Below are 15521 nucleotides of genomic sequence, written 5' to 3' on the forward strand. Positions count from 1 at the left end.
CTCATTCTCGTCCCAGGGAGTTTGCCTTTGCCCTTCCCTGAGCCTTTCCTGACCTCTCTGAGCCCGGCCCTCCTCAGCCCTTACTCTCCCTCCCTGTATCCTTTCTTCAAGGTACTTATACTACCTGGCATCGTGCATACCTTGTGCATTTGCTTCGTGGTTACTCCCCTGCCAGAACGCTAGCTCCACAAGTCTGTCTTGTTCACTGTTCAGCACCTAGAACAATACTTGGCAGGGAGAAGGCACTCAATACATATCCGCTGAATGAATAAACTAGGTTGGTGGCAATAGGAGCTGTGAGAGCGGCACAAGACCTAAGATGACAGGTGCTCTGGGAATTAAGCCAAGAAGACTCACTACTGGTCTGGGGAGGGTGGTGGGCACTACAAGAAAACACTTTTTGGAAGAGATGAGCCAGTTCTCAAAGCAGCATAGGGTTTGATAGCTGAAGTGTGGAAGCGGGAAGTCAGGAGGGCGGAAGAAGGGGTTTGGGTTATTCTCCTCATCCCCATCTCAGCTGTGACCAGACCCATCACACCTTTCAGGGGTGGTGATAAAAGCTTGACATTTGGAAGAATGTCCTTTGCCACTCACTATGCTGGGCATCGTGCGCATTCTCTCATCTAATCTTCTCAAGAAACCCGGGAGGCTGGCTCCACCAGCTCTACTTTCCGGGTGAGAATTGAGGTCTGGAGAGATTTCTCATCAGACATACAGAGAAGCCAAGTCGCCAGCCCTGAGCCTCACAGTCAGCAGGGATTTGAACCCAGTTATTCTGACTCCAGAGCCACAGTTTAAGCTCTGCACAATCCCGGGATCTTGAAGAGCTGAGAGACGTCCACCTTGTGCTCACCAGGCTGCAGTGGCCACCTGACTATCGCTGAGGAGACCACCCTTTCGGCTCCCTTCCCTCCAACCCACCCGTGTTCTGCTTCCTTGTGGGGAGAGTGGCCAAGAGACCTGACAGGTGATCCAAGGGTTACGTGGGATGGATGGGGGGAAAATAAGCTTACTAAGTAGCATGGCACCTGCTAGGCTGTCCTAGCAATGGTGACAATAATTTGGGACGGTCGGAAGAGCAAAGGAGTAAGACGCCTGCTCTCTTGATCAGGTGTTATGTAAAGAGAAGGGTGAAGAATTTAAGCAATGCCCTATTGATCCACTAGATGTCGCTACCAAGACTACTTTCTCACCAGGCTTGGGATAGGGAAGAGGTACCCACAGGGAGAGTGGGTTAGAGCATTTCCTGGGGGTGTCTTGAATCTGTCTGAGAGGATCCGTCCCCAAATATGAGTAAGAAGTTTGACTAGAATAACCTGTATCTTTTACTCTCCTCATTTCTACTGGCTCTTTCCCATTTAGTATTTAAACCCTCTCAGGTCTTTACTTTTAAGAACATGTTCCTTGACCCCACGTGCCTGTTCTAGCTCCTGTCCCCTCTCTCACTTTCATTCGTGGCCAAACTTGTTCAGAGGGCTGGTTCCACCTACTGTCTCCACTTCCTCATCTCCCATTCATTCCTTTTTTATTTGGTCTTGTTTCCCCAACTTTTCATCATGAAATATTTCAAACATAGAAATGTTGAAAGATTAGTACAATGAACACTCTTAAACCTTTCTAGATTCTATAATTAACATTTTGCTAACTTGCTTTTGTTCTCTGTGTGTGTCTTTCTACTTATACGCACACACACACACACATACACACATTTTTTCTTTTGCCAAGTGATCTGAAAGTAAGTCACCTCAGTGATCTCCTAAGCAAAAGGACATTCTCCTACACACACGTCCACCACACCATTATCACACCTTAAGAAAGTCAATATATTTCTATATCATTTAATTTCTAGTCTATATTCACTTTCCCCAGATTGTCTCAAAAAATCTTTTACACACTTAAACCCTCCTGATCCAATCTAGTCCCACGCATTGCATTTGGTTGTTACATCGCTTTAGTCTCTTTTATTCTAGACTAGCTCATTTTCTATTCTTCTTTTTCCATTACACTGGCTTTTCAAAGTCTAGGACAGACACCTTGTGAAATGCCCCAAATTCTTTACTTGTCTGCTCGTTTCCCCGTGCCCTTGCCTGCTTGCACCTTCTTCCCTTCTGTAGAGTGTAAGTTCCGTCTAGAGCAGCACTGCCCAGTACAGCTATTGTGTGAGCCACATATGTAGTTTCAGTTTTTCTAGTGGTCTCATTAAAAAAGTAAGAAGAGGGTCCTGGCTGGTGTAGCTCAGTGTATTCCGTGCAGGCCTGTGAACCAAAGTGTCGCTGGTTCGATGCCCCTGCAGGACACATGCCTGGGTTGCAGGCCAGGTCCCCAGTAGGGGGCATGCTAGAGGCAACCACACATTGATGTTTCTCTCCTCCTCTTTCTCTCTCCGTTCCCCTCTTGATAAAAATAAATAAAATCTAAAAAATAAAAAAGTAAGAAGAAATAGGTGAAGTTAATTTTAACAATATATTTTATTGGACTCATTATATCCAAAATATCATTTCTACATGTAATCAACATAAAAATATTAGTGAGGTATTTTACATTCTCTTTTGTATTGTCTTTAAAATCTGGCGTGCATTTTATATTTACAGCATGTCTCATTTGGACAAGTTACATTTTAATTGTTCACTAGCCACAAGTGGCTAGTGGCTCCCAACTGCACAACATAGTTCTAGTGGTTTCCTGGAGCATTAACATTCTAGAGAAGAACATAGGCAATGCTGTTAACAGCATTGCACTGAGAGGGTGGCCCCTATCAGCGATGTCTGAGTTTGACTCCTGGTTAAGGGGGCACTACCAGAGCTCTCCAGTTAAAAGACACTTTTTTTCTTTGCAGTTAATGTCTGGTAATTTTTGCATCAAATCCCCTGTGTATCCCAACCATTCACTCTTGTTAAAAACTTATTGTATAAGTTTTTGTTATACAATATTATTGTATAACATATTGTTATACTTATTGTTATACATATAAACTTATTGTTAAACATATTGTATAATATTTCGATTACACACAACGTTTAAAGACTAACATGATGAAGACCTGTTTCTCCACCACCCAACTTAACAAATGAAAACTTACCTGGTACCTGTCCCTGATCACATCTCCTTCCTTTCTTGTCAAGGACAACCACTTTCCTGAGTGTGCTATTACTTTCATGCATTAAAAAAATTTTTATTTATTTTTAGAGAGATGAGAAGGGAGGGAGAAAGAGAGGGAGAGAAACATTTATGTGTGAGCGGTTGCCTCTCGCATGCCCCCAGTTAAGGGACACTGGCCCACAACTAAGGCATGTGCCCTGGCTGGGAATCAAACTGCTGACTCTGGTTCGCAGGGCAGCACTCAATCCACTGAGCCACACCAGCCAGAGCTCATTTTCATGCATTTTTGTGAACTTTTATTATATATGTACAGATCTCAAAACAATATAGTGTTTTGCATATTTTTGAGTAGCAGTGTTCTTGAAATATAATTCACACACCATATAACTCACCTATTTAACGTAGAAGTCCAATGACTTTTAGCAAGCCCACAGAGTTGTGCGACCATCTCCACAATCGATTTGAGAACATTTCCATCACTCCCCAAAGAAACTCTCTATACAAGGATGTTCGAAGCAGCCAGAAAGTGGAAACAACTCAATGTCTGTCAGCTGATGAATAAAGAAAATTATTCTGGGTAAAGAAAAATGTGGTGTATCCGTCAAACAGAGTATTACTCGACCATAAAAAGGAATAAGGTACTGATACATGCTACATGGGTATACCTTGAAAATATTACAAGTGTAAGCCAGATACAAAAGGTAATGTACTGTATGATTCCATTTATATGCAATGTCCAGAACAGGTAAACCCATAGAGACAGAGAGTGGATTACTGGTTAATAGGGGACGAGAGGAGGGCAAATGGGTACAGGGTTTCTTTTGGGGGTGATGCAAATGTGCCAGGATTAGACAGTGGTAATAGATGCATAACATTGTGAATGTACTAAAAACCACTCTAAAGTGATTAAAGTGATTTCATGTTATGTGAATTTTATTTACTTGACTTGCAGACACCCTAATCTCCACTTCCATCTTCACACTGTGTTCTCCTGTGGGTCTCCGAGTCCTCTCCTCTTCTTATAAGGACAGCAGTCATTGAATTTAGGGCTCCCCCTAACCTAACGTGACCCCATCTCAATCTAGCGCGACTTCAATTCAACTAATTACATCTGCAGAGAACTAGTTCCAAATAAGGCCAAGTTCTGAGGCTCTGGGAGAACGTGAAGTTTTGGAGGGCACTATTCAAGCCACCGCAAGATCCTTTGCCCATTTTTCACATTTAAAAAAAATTATTGTTAGGGAGAGGGGAAGGGAAGGAGAAAGAGAGGGAGAGAAACCTCAACATGTGGTTGCTTCTCGCCAATACAAAGGCCTTGAGGGACCACCTGGTGTGTTGCTGCAACAGAAAGCAGTTCTGCATAGCCGGGGAGGATGGGTCAGAAGAAAAATAAGGCCGAAGGGCTGGGAGTGTAGATCCACCTATCACCCTAATTTTGGGCATGTAAGACTACATACCTGAAAATCTTTCCCTCTGCACCCACAGATCCCTATGTCTGGAATGTGTTCCCTGCCTTCTCTGATTAATAATAAAATTCTACTCATCCTTCAAAGCTGAGTTTAAAACTGTTTACGAAATCTTCTCCCATTCTTTAGCAGGAATTCATCACTCTCTGGCTTGATGTTCCAGAGCCCATATGTCCCCACAGCACTAATCACATGCTGACTTACATCTCAGCTAGCTGTTGACATGCCAATCTGCCCACCGCACAGAGTGCCCCAGGGCAGAGGCTCTGCCTTAGTCACTTCCGCAGACATCCCCTGGTGCCTAGCCCAGTGCCTGGCCCACAGCAGGTCCTCAATGAGTGCTGTGACATTTACTCGACTAGTGGGTGGTGCTCAGTACGACTCATGGCGAACAAAAATAATAATAACTTCTGGCTTATCATATGCTTTCCCATTCATTACCTGATTTGAGCTCATGGAACAATCGAGACAGGCACTACTAGCTCCATTTTACAGATGGGGTAGCTGAGGCCCAAGGGCACACAGGTAGTAGTCCCAATCCTGTCCCCTTACTTCAGATTCGGAGGAGGGGAAGGATGGTGGAGAGCATTTTGAAAACAATGGACTTGGTTGAAGTAGAAAGGTACTTTCGTGGGTGGACTCGAGAGGGATCCTGTGAACTGGGATGGAGTTAGCAGCCCCAACAGGGAGGAGCACAGTATTCCAATCCCAGACCCGAATAGCCGTAGTAGACTGCGGCACCATCCTCCAGCCCCGGAATCCGGGGAATCTCCGACCCTGGAAAGAGGAGACCAGTGTTCACGGGTGTTCTAGTCAGGTGGTTAAGTTGACGTTAATGATGACTTGTTGGCAAAAGGCCTGCCTCTCAGTTGCTATGACAACCGAAGCTGGACGACTGGGCCCTTGCAAGGTTGACTGAGGCGAGGTCTTCGTTAACTAGAAATTAGGGAAGGACAAGGTGTGTGTGTATACGCGCGCCGTGGGATAAAGAAAAAGAGATATTCAAGACCCTGTTTAGCTCACTGATTCGCCACCTCGGCAACAGTTGAATCATCTGCGCAGTTTTAAAGGGCCGGATGCCTACAACATCCCCCAGACCAATTAAATCACTCTCTGGGAGTGCAACTCGGACATCACTATTTAAGTGTTCCCACGTGATTACAAGTGGAATCAAAGCTGCAAACCTCGCTCTTAGCTAGGAGATGAAATTCTTGCGACCTTCCCAAGATGGCGGCTACCGAACCGCTTCCGCTTTCACAGCCGCCAGCAGGAGGCGGGTTTTTCAGAGACGCATGCGTGTTGCGTCTCTTCGCTCCCGGTTCTCTGCTCCTTTCCCCCCGCCTCCATTTTGTTCGCGGACGCTGGGGACGGTGGGAGCAGATCCATTTCCGGGTTGGCAAAAGGGGCGGTGGCGGCGAGAAAGGGAGCTTGCCGGGCGGGGGTCGAGCAGGACGGGACAAAGCTGGAGTGGAAGTGGCGGAGGATTTGCTTTTGGAGCCGCTGGGGCCAGGTCGGAAAGGGGCGAGGGAGTCTGGGTCTGTCGCCGAGATGACCTGCGGACCTGAGTGGGAGGGAGAGCCGGGGAAGAGGGGGGTTGGGGCGGGGCTTCAGGGGAGAGGGGCGTTGGAGGAGGGGCCTGAAGGAGTGAGGGGTCCTGGGGGCGGGGCCTGAGGGGAAGGAGTGCGGGGGCTGGGTCGGAAGAACCTGGGGAAGAGGGGGCGTGGGGAATCTAAGTGGGGGGAGTGATTGGGAATTGGTGTGGGGAGAACGCTGCCTGTGAAAATGTGGAGGAAGATTATTAAGAGGCAGGAAATAAAGGATCCTGAGGGTTGGGTAAGGTGAGTAAGACAGCAGCTCAGAGCGCGGAACGAGGTAACCGTGCGCAAAAAGGGAGATGGGGAGGGAGGACCTGTTGGGAACAGGTAATTAACAGGATGCTGCGGGTGAGGAGGCCACTGTGACATTTTGGGATTGAGTTGAGTGAGAACCAGTGGTTGAGAGGTTGGTTCGGGAAACTGCTTACACTGGAGGGAATCTTGAGAGCGTTCGTTTAGTAGGAATCACGATTGAGTAAAGGTTGCACTGAGAAATGTTGAGATGCACATGGCCACAGCCGAGTCGAGGCTTCAGTTTGGAGTGGTGCGAAGTGAAGGAAGGTGGAAATCCGAGTGCTCAGCGTGGGCTGTGCGTGCTGTTGAGTTACTAATCAGGAAGGGAAATTCTCAAACGATAACACTGGGGTGACAGACTGGAAGAGCTGTGTGTACTGGAATTGGTCATTTTAAAGGGATTGGAATAATCTGTTATGGCTTTGGACTCCCCCAAGATCCACCTCCTTTTTCATGCTGTTCTTTTTGCCTTAGGCTTGCTCTTTCTGAATGATTTACTGAATGTTTTTGGTGACTCTTTAATCCTTTTACACATCGCAAAAGAACCTCAAAGAATGACTGTTCTGGCCCACCTAAGGATTAACCAAGATTAACAATTTGAGGCCAATTGTTAAACTGTCTCATTTTTTTCCCTTTGAAATACAGGTTTGGTCTCCTCACTGCCTCTAAAAGATTGTGTCCACCAAACGGATCTTTAAAGTGGTTGTAAAGAAGTGATCTCGGAAAACAGGATTGGCATACTGATGTTTAGAAGACAGGCCTTTCTCGTTTTCTTCCTCTCAGCCTTGCTGCATGTCTGTGCTAGAGAAGAGTTGGTGATTTACTTATTTTTTTTACTCCTCCCCCGAGGATATGTTTATTGATTTGAGAGGGAAAGAGAAAAAGAGGGGAAAAAAAGAGAAAGGGAGAAAGAAACATCGATGTGAGAGAAACAGCCACGACCCGTTGCCTCCTGCACATGCCGGGACCAGGGATCGAACCTGAAACCTTTTGGTGTATGGAGCCCCTGGGCCAGGGGAGTGGAGATTTGATACATCTCCATTTTTTAAAGCTTTTCTCAACTTCAACTTATAGTAGCCAAAAATTTCCTCTTACTGTGTTACATTGTATTGGCTGCCATCAAGATCGAGATAGGGAAATTAGAGTTAGGGTGAATGAGGTCTGTTGATGGAGAATATTGGAGAGTGCAGTCTGCCACCAGAATATTTCACTCTTTAAAACTTTTTTTTTTTCACTTTTCAATCACTTTACTCTTGACGAACACTGACGTTCCTCAGGATCTCTTTGAAAATTCACGGGAGTGTAGTATTTTAGACAGTTGCTTTGGTCTAGTCACTTTGGCCCCGTTGCCACTGCGCCTGTGGACAGTTTGAACCCTTCTGTTAACCCTTTGAAATACTGACTGATTGAGCTTTTCCTTTGGGCATCATACCCTAAATACTTCGCTCTAGGTGAACTTGTTTGGCTTAGAAGTGTTCCTGAAAGTCTTGGCATTTCTGAGGTCTGACATGGATTTGCTTAAGAGGGGGCAGTTTCTCACTCTCTCCTACGCTTCCTATCAGAGTAGTGTTTACCTTAGTTGCTGCTGATTAATTATGCGATGTCAGCACAGAGGTGAAATGCAGGGGAAGGGGGAAGGTGTTGAGAACGGTGGAATTTTCAGGTTTTGCTTTTAAGAAGGGAAGAGAGGAATCCTGTTCCTATTGAAGAGAAAATTGTCAGACGTTTTTTCTGGACTTCTTGGGCTCTTTGATAGTCTGTTTTCCTATTGCTCTTGAAATAATTCTGAAAATCATGGTCTGCCGGTTCAGGCTGTTTCAGCAAAACGTAGTCTTCATACCAGCCTAGGAAGAGCTAGCTGTAGGCTATGAAGTATATACACTTACTTGGGAGTAAAAACTTGCTCCGTATTTTGCTATCGTTTCAGCCTACTGTGTGTGTTTTTGGTTTGTTTTTAAGAAGGTTTTGAAATAAGTTATGGAGGCTCAGAGCTTTGGGAAGGCTGTTGGGTATAGCCTGCATGTTTAACATAATTTTTCATTTTTTCCTATCCTGTTAACGTCTTCCATCGCTCTATGTGATCCAGTCCTAAGTGGAAACAGCAAATTACATATTTTTTTTCCTCCCTTTTAGTCTCTGGTGGACATCTTGTCTGTGTCACAGTTTGATACCACCAAACTGAAAGGATTCTTGACTGCTTCACATGAGGTGGGTGACAGAAGCTGCGATGGGTTTCCTGGCCGGAGAATGGGCTCTGTCAGAGCAAAGAATAGTTGCAGAAACGCAAACCGGGACCTTGAAGCTGTGACTAACGTTTTGGCAACATGCTTCTTTCTGCCAAATAACTTCTTTTCTTCTTGAATGTGATTGTTGATCTCCTTCTCAAAGTAGGCCCTTGTTGCTACCGTTCTTCACACAGCTCCTGAGCAGAAGTTGGCAGAGTTCCGGTCGACTGTCTCTTGAGGGATATGCCCTAGATTAGAGTAGATGGGGTGTTCCGTGTCAAAATGAGGTTCACGGGCACATCGTGAGAGCTGCTCTGCAAGGAAGTGGAGGCAGTACTCGTTACTGAATGTTTTTGTACTCCTCTGTTTTTTCTGAATCCAAATCTGTTCCTTATTCATCTCGTGATTAAATGCAGAATCATTGTCTTTGTCTAGCTTTGAAAGTCCAGGGCATTGAGGAAGAGAAAGAGAGTATTTCCGACTTCTTTTTCTCCACTCTCACTCAGCCTTTGGGCTTGGGGAGCCACAGGCTAAAACCATGGGCACTGTTTGGCATCCTATATAGGAGGGTATTTAAAATGCTGCTCAGAACTTTATGGAGAAAAACAATGTTAGTAGGGGGAAAAGGTGATACATTGGCTAATGCAGAAAGAACCTGTGGAGGCCAATAAGTTATCAAAGAGGGAAGCCAGGAATTGGCTTCTAGCTTGCCATTTAGGCTTGGCAAAGTTACAACAATTTAGAATGGCTATGCTAAATACTTTGTTCTGCTTAGTAAATGCTCTTTTCAGTATGTTCTACTTAGTAAATACCCTTTTGTTTTTCAGGGGATAATTAGTTGAAGATAACAGTGTCTGCGATAGGTCTTGGGATGGAGTATGAAGATCATTTCTTGCACTATATGACAGTGGTTCTTGTAACATTGGAGACCCCAAGACGTATCTTCTCGTTGGTGGCCCTGGATTCGGCTTTCTCCTGCCATCATTAGTCCAGCGTATTCTGTTCCTGATATGCAGGTTTGGGAAACTTTACAGGTTCAGAACCAAAGGTTTTAACTGTGGTCTGGGGCTGCTCCTATTTATTTATTTATTTAGCATAGATTTGAGAGAGGGGGAGAAACATCAGTTTGTTGTTCCACTTATTTATGCATTCATTGGTTGATTCTTGTGTGTGCCCTGACGGGGGATCGAACCTGCAATCTTGGTGTATCAGGACGATGCTTTAACCAGCTGAGCTATATGGCTAGGGCTGGTCCAGGGCTTTGGTTGTGTTAACAAATATGATTATTGGAGTTGTGTTTAAATAAGTTTCAGGCCTTTCTTTCCTAAAGAGTATCTTAAAGTTTGGCAAATCTGTACTTTAAGGAACACGTGTAGCTTTCCTCCCTGTTCTTAAAACTGGTTTCCAAAAAATTTAGTTTCTTAAACTTTGTGGATTCAAATTAAGCTCCATTTAGATTTTGAGGCCCTTCAGTGAAAATAATTTATTTTTAGTGTTTATGATATTTCTTCGGTACAGACTCATCAACTTATTTTTGATGCTTATAGAAATGCTGAATCCAATAATCCCTTTTCATTTCTCCCAATAATCCCTTCTGACTGAAAACATTCTCCGTATGTCCAGATTGGGACATTTGGTTCCAAAAAAAATGGAATTTTTCTTCTAAAGCAATGTAATCTAACATGGGGAAAGCTGTCTGAGATTTATGGCTGAGTTTCCCTCCTTTCGACTTCCGCCCTGCCAGTGCTCAGCTAGTGGGCCAGACGTTTGTCATCAGAGATCCAGGTGTAGAACATTTAAACTCTTTCCATGACTGCCTTAGAAATAAGGACAGGACTGTCTTTAGCAAATTTTACTTTTTAAATAGGCTACATTAACGTGGTTCAAATTTTGAAAGATAAAAAAGTTGTACAGTGAATAGCTTACCTTTTATCTTTAGTCTACTCATAATCCAGTTCGTTTTCCCAGAGGCAACTAATGTTACCAGTTTCTTAAGATCCTTTCTAGAGATACCATGTACCTATGAAGCAACTAAATATATTTCTTACTTTTTAAAAAACAAGTGTAGCACACTATTAATACACTATACTTTTTTCTTTTTAATAATAATATAAGAATAAAGTCTGTGTTTTGTGTACTCACAATTATAAACCCACTTAGCCCACCCCTTATAAGTAGAATTGCTGAAGCTGATTTTTGGGGGGGCTGTGTTATTCACTTACTTGGTAAGAATTTTTGAGCTGCTGCTGTGTGCCAGGCACTGTGCTAGGTGCTGGAGATACAGCAGGGAACAAAACTGACTCAGTCCCCACATTCATGCAGTTGTGGTCTAGAGGGGAAGATCCATTAAACAAATAGTTACTTTTGCTGTAAGTGCTGTGGAGACAGCTAATTGGAAGCCTAACCCAGGTTGACTGGGAAGGAGGACAGTCAGGGAAGGTCTATGAGGGATTGACTTTTAAGGCTGAAACCTAAAAGGTGAGGGGAGGACCAAAGACTGTGCTGGGCAGAGGAAATGGCACAGGTGAAGATCCTGAGGAGGGCAAGCACGGGGCTGTTCTGAAGAGCTGAAGGAAGTTCCAGTGTGTCTGGACCTCAGGGGTGAAAAGCAGAGAGGTAGGAGGCAAGGCTGCAGAGAGTATGAGCTCTCCAAAAATGAATAAATAGCATAGTGAACTTTGAGCTCAACCTTTATAGTAGAGATTTTTTTTTTCTGTCAGTTCTTTCCACAGATACTGGTTTACTGGTGTTAATGCTAAACTCATCAATATCATAAGGAAATCTGATGTTATGCAGTGGAACATGTTTTCTATAAGAACTTCCCCGGATAAAGTCTAGTTTAGTCTTGATTTCTTTTAGGTCCTGCAAATTAAACTTGTGTGTCTGGGTTAGGTCTTAAAACTTGGGTGGCTGGATTAGGTCTTAAAATTTTAGGATCCTAGAAATTGGTGAGGAGATGAGTGATTATTGGGGAGCAATTCTTAGATTATGGGGATAATGGAGTGTTAGCTTGCCAGACCTGCTATTTAGGAAACAGAAAACCTATTTACTTCTAGGGAATAGTACTATTTTTTAAGCCTTATGGGACTAGGAGAGAGCACAGATGTTCTTACCACACCCTTCATCTAGGCCATATATCTTAACGTGGCGCATGACTCCTGTTGGACATACAAATGAATTAGTAGCCAAAGGGCTGTTATAAAAAAACATGGGAGCATTTTTATGTGCAGGTATGTTGACTTTTGTTCAGAAATCACAGTACTCTTCCTCCAAGCCCAGATGGACCTGTTTAATTCAGTACCTTGTGTGATTTGATCATCTTGCCCTATTTTCCTAACTTGAAGTAGATTCTTGGTTTAGCTGCCCATCACTAGTGATCAAGGAATGAAAATATGAAAATTTTTCTAGCATTTCAGTAAGAAACCTCCGTGTATCTGATGGCTTAAGGGTGGGAGAGAGAGAGAGAAGAGACTCGTGAACAGTGGAAGTCACAGCTTTGGTTTAGATTATCTGTGGCAAGTTGGAACTTACGATACTATCTTCGAAATGTGGCGTGACACTTCTGTCCGTGTGAAGTCTGGGTCAGCATTTCACGGAGCGTCCGTTTAAGTTTTCTCTCAGGCCTTTTCATATGGAGGCTGTGTTCGCTGGATTTTCCTTATTCCTGACTGTTCTCTGTATGTGCTTCTCTACTTTTGTATTCGGGGTGTGCTAATGAGGGATGGCCCATGGAAGTTGAGGGTGTTAGGAGACCTGGCTAGCCTAGGGTGAGAAGAGTCCTTTTGTGATCAATAACTAGGTTGCAGCTCTCCTTGTCATCACCTTTTTAATCTAATTAATAGTCTCTTACAACTTCTAAAGATGTTTTGTTAGCAGATGTTGATAGTTTTTGTTTTTCAGTTAGTGCACTTAATTAAAAACAAGTCCTAAAAAGGATCTAAGGTGACTGATTTTTAGATTTACCCCTCTTATTTTTGTGTTTACCTTTACAATTAATTTTGGTCACAATTTCTGATGGTGACCTGGAAGTCCCTCACATAGTTGACCTGTGACGTGGGGTGAGCTCTGGGGTGGTGAGCACTGGTCACACCCAGGCTGTGGCAGAGATTCAGGTCACATTAGGCAGCCTGCTTCCATTAGTGCTGAATTCAAGGTACAGGTTCTAGAAGCGAGCATAATAGCCTTTCAGTTATTTTGTTTTGGGGAGGATTTTCTACTGTCCTTAACTATATTGGTAACAGACCCAGTATTTTTTAAAAATTTTATTGATTTTAGAGAGAGAGGAAGGGAGAGAGAAATACGGATTTGTTGTTCTGCTTATTTAAGCATTTGTTGGTTGCTGCTTTTATGTGCCCTGACCGGGGATTGAACCTGCAACCTTGGTGTATCGGGACAGATCGAGTATAGATAGATCTTATTTTTTAAAATGTTGATCAATCTGAAGCTTGGTTTTCCTTATACAGTGTTAGAATTTTGGGGGGTTTTGTAATTAAATTAAAAAAATTTAAATCAAAATAGTAAGACTACATAGTTTAAAGAGTCAAATAGTACCACAAGTCTTATTATTTAAAATATTGCCCTCCATTTCTCCTTGTTTGTCCTCTGTTACTTTTAGTATTTTTAGTGTTTTTTCCTGATGCGTATTTCTTTAAAGATTTTATTTATTTATTTTTAGGGAGGGTAAGGGATGGAGAAAGGGAGGGAGAGAAACATTAATGTGTGGTTGCCTCTTGCACACTCTCCCACTGGGGATCTGTCCCAAAACCCAGGCATGTGCCCTGACTGGGAATCGAACCAGCGACCCTTTGGTTTGCAGGCTGACACTCAATCCACTGAGCCACACTAGCCAGGGCTCCTGATGTGTATTATCTTCATGTTTCTACATAGTATACTTACACTATTATTTCTTGAATTTTTTTTTTTTTTTTTTTTTTTTTTGTGACCAAATTCAACCAATTCCGTGAGCTTCCTGATTGCCAGTGTTTTGAACTGTGCATCTGATAGGTTGGCTATCTCTTCGTTGCTTAGTTGTATTTTTTTCTGAAGCTTTGATCTGTTCTTTCATTTGGGCCATTTTTTTTGTCTTGGCGCACCTGTTATGTAAAGGGGCGGGGCCTTAGGTATTCACCAGGGTGGGGAAATGCTCGTTGCTGCACTGTGACACTGTATGTGGGGAAGGGGTCCAATAGGGATCAGTGGCGCTTGCTCCACACTCTGCTAGTTTTCAGTCACTCCCTCTGCTACCCACAATCGAATTGGGCCCTTCTAGTGTTGCTTCCTGGGGGGGTGGGTTTGTGTACATTCTAGGCCCCTGTGGGTCTCTCCAACGAACTCTCCTGTGAGGCTGGGAGTTTCTCCCACTGCCACCTCAACCCCCACAGGTGTTTTCAGTCAGTGGTTTGAGGCTTTATTTCTCCGCACTGGAGCTCTGGGTTGCACGGTCTGTCACTTGGTCCAACAGCTGCTGCCTCACCGGCCAGCTGCAGCTTTGCCCACCCCGCTCCACAATCCACCACCTCCCTGACTCCGCCAGCCTCCACCTTGTCGCAAGTCCTCTCCTGCCCGGCTGCCCATCTCCGCCCCTCCTACAGGTCTGGATAAATGTTTCTTCTTTATCTTCTTGGTTGTCGGACTTCCATACAGTTTGATTTTCTGTCAGTTCTGGTTGTGTTTGGTTTTTAAATTGTTGTTGTCCTTCGTTTGGTTGTGCGAGGAGGCAGAGTATGTCAACCTACGCCTCCATCTTGGCCGGTTATTTCTTGATTTTTTTTCATTCATAGATACTGCCTCTTGAATTTTTACTATGGAATATGATTTTGCATTCTTATACTTCTACCTACCCTCAAGCCTTTCTGCTAGCTTCCTAATACAGATACATCACAATCTTGATTAAATCAATATTTTGTGTTTTTATAGTATATATCAGGATTCAGTCAGAAAAACAAACCATTCTTGATACTTCAAAGAGGATATTAGATGCTTACGAAACCATTGGAAGGCTATGGGAACATAGGTGAGGAAAAACCATGTTATAGGCATTTGTAAGAAAGTGTTACCTTTAATAATCTTGTCTGCTTTAAACACCAAAGCAGGCAATTTGCAGAATATTGGCAACTGCTGCAAACCACACGTCTCATCTGTCCGACGCTACACACCTTCTCACAGCTATTGGAAGAGCAGTAGTAGCATCTACATGTTTCCTATCTTCCAAATTTTAAGTGAATGACTTGTATTCTCGGAATTTAAATCACAACCCCATTGACGGGATTCTGGGAATGTAGTTTCCAGGCCTCCAGCCGCCTCCCACCTGCCACCCCATGAGTCCAGAAGAGAGTAGTGGTAAATGTTACCATAAGAAAAAAAAATTGGGGCCTGGCTGGTGTAGCTCAGTGGATTGGGTGCCTGCCTGTGAACCAAGGGGTCACTGGTTCAATTCCCAGTCAGGGCACAGGCCTGGGTTGCAGGCCATGTCCCCAGCTGGGGGTGTGCGAGAGGCAACCCATCGATGTTTCTCTCACACATTGATGTTTCTATCCCTCTTTTTCCCTCCTTTCCCCTCTCTAAAAATAAATTAATTAAATATTTTTTTAAATTTTAAAAAAGAAAAAAATTAGCATGCAATAAAATGACTGTGTACTATGATTATAGTACCTTCTTTATACATTTTTCTCTAAATGTAATAATTGCCATTCTTTTCTTTCTTTTCCCCTCTCTTCCCTTCCTCCCCTTCCCCCTTCCTCCCTTCTTTGTTTTTTCTTTTGCTTGATTTACTGACTGTTAATCACTGATTCATCCCTAAACTCAGGCAGAAGTATAAATCTCTTTTCAGTACATTCAAACAC

General features: G+C 43.6%; 1 protein-coding gene across 3 annotated transcripts in view; it reads left to right on the plus strand.

Moving 5' to 3' along the window:
* Positions 1 to 5889: 5889 nt before the first annotated feature.
* WIPF2 (WAS/WASL interacting protein family member 2) overlaps positions 5890 to 15521 on the plus strand; it is a 42031-nt gene continuing 32399 nt past the window's right edge. Inside the window, exons 1-3 of one of the 3 annotated variants that reach the window (XM_024572978.4) lie at positions 5893 to 6075; positions 8588 to 8662; positions 9507 to 9695. The gene's annotated coding sequence lies outside the window, so the exon portion shown is untranslated. Of the gene's footprint in view, positions 6076 to 8587; positions 8663 to 9506; positions 9696 to 15521 lie in introns of all 3 variants that reach the window. The other 2 variants (XM_045182299.3, XM_024572982.4) reach the window with 2 other exon arrangements.

The sequence above is a fragment of the Desmodus rotundus genome, chromosome 9, assembly GCF_022682495.2.
Source record: "Desmodus rotundus isolate HL8 chromosome 9, HLdesRot8A.1, whole genome shotgun sequence".
In the NCBI taxonomy this organism is placed as follows: domain Eukaryota; kingdom Metazoa; phylum Chordata; class Mammalia; order Chiroptera; family Phyllostomidae; genus Desmodus; species Desmodus rotundus.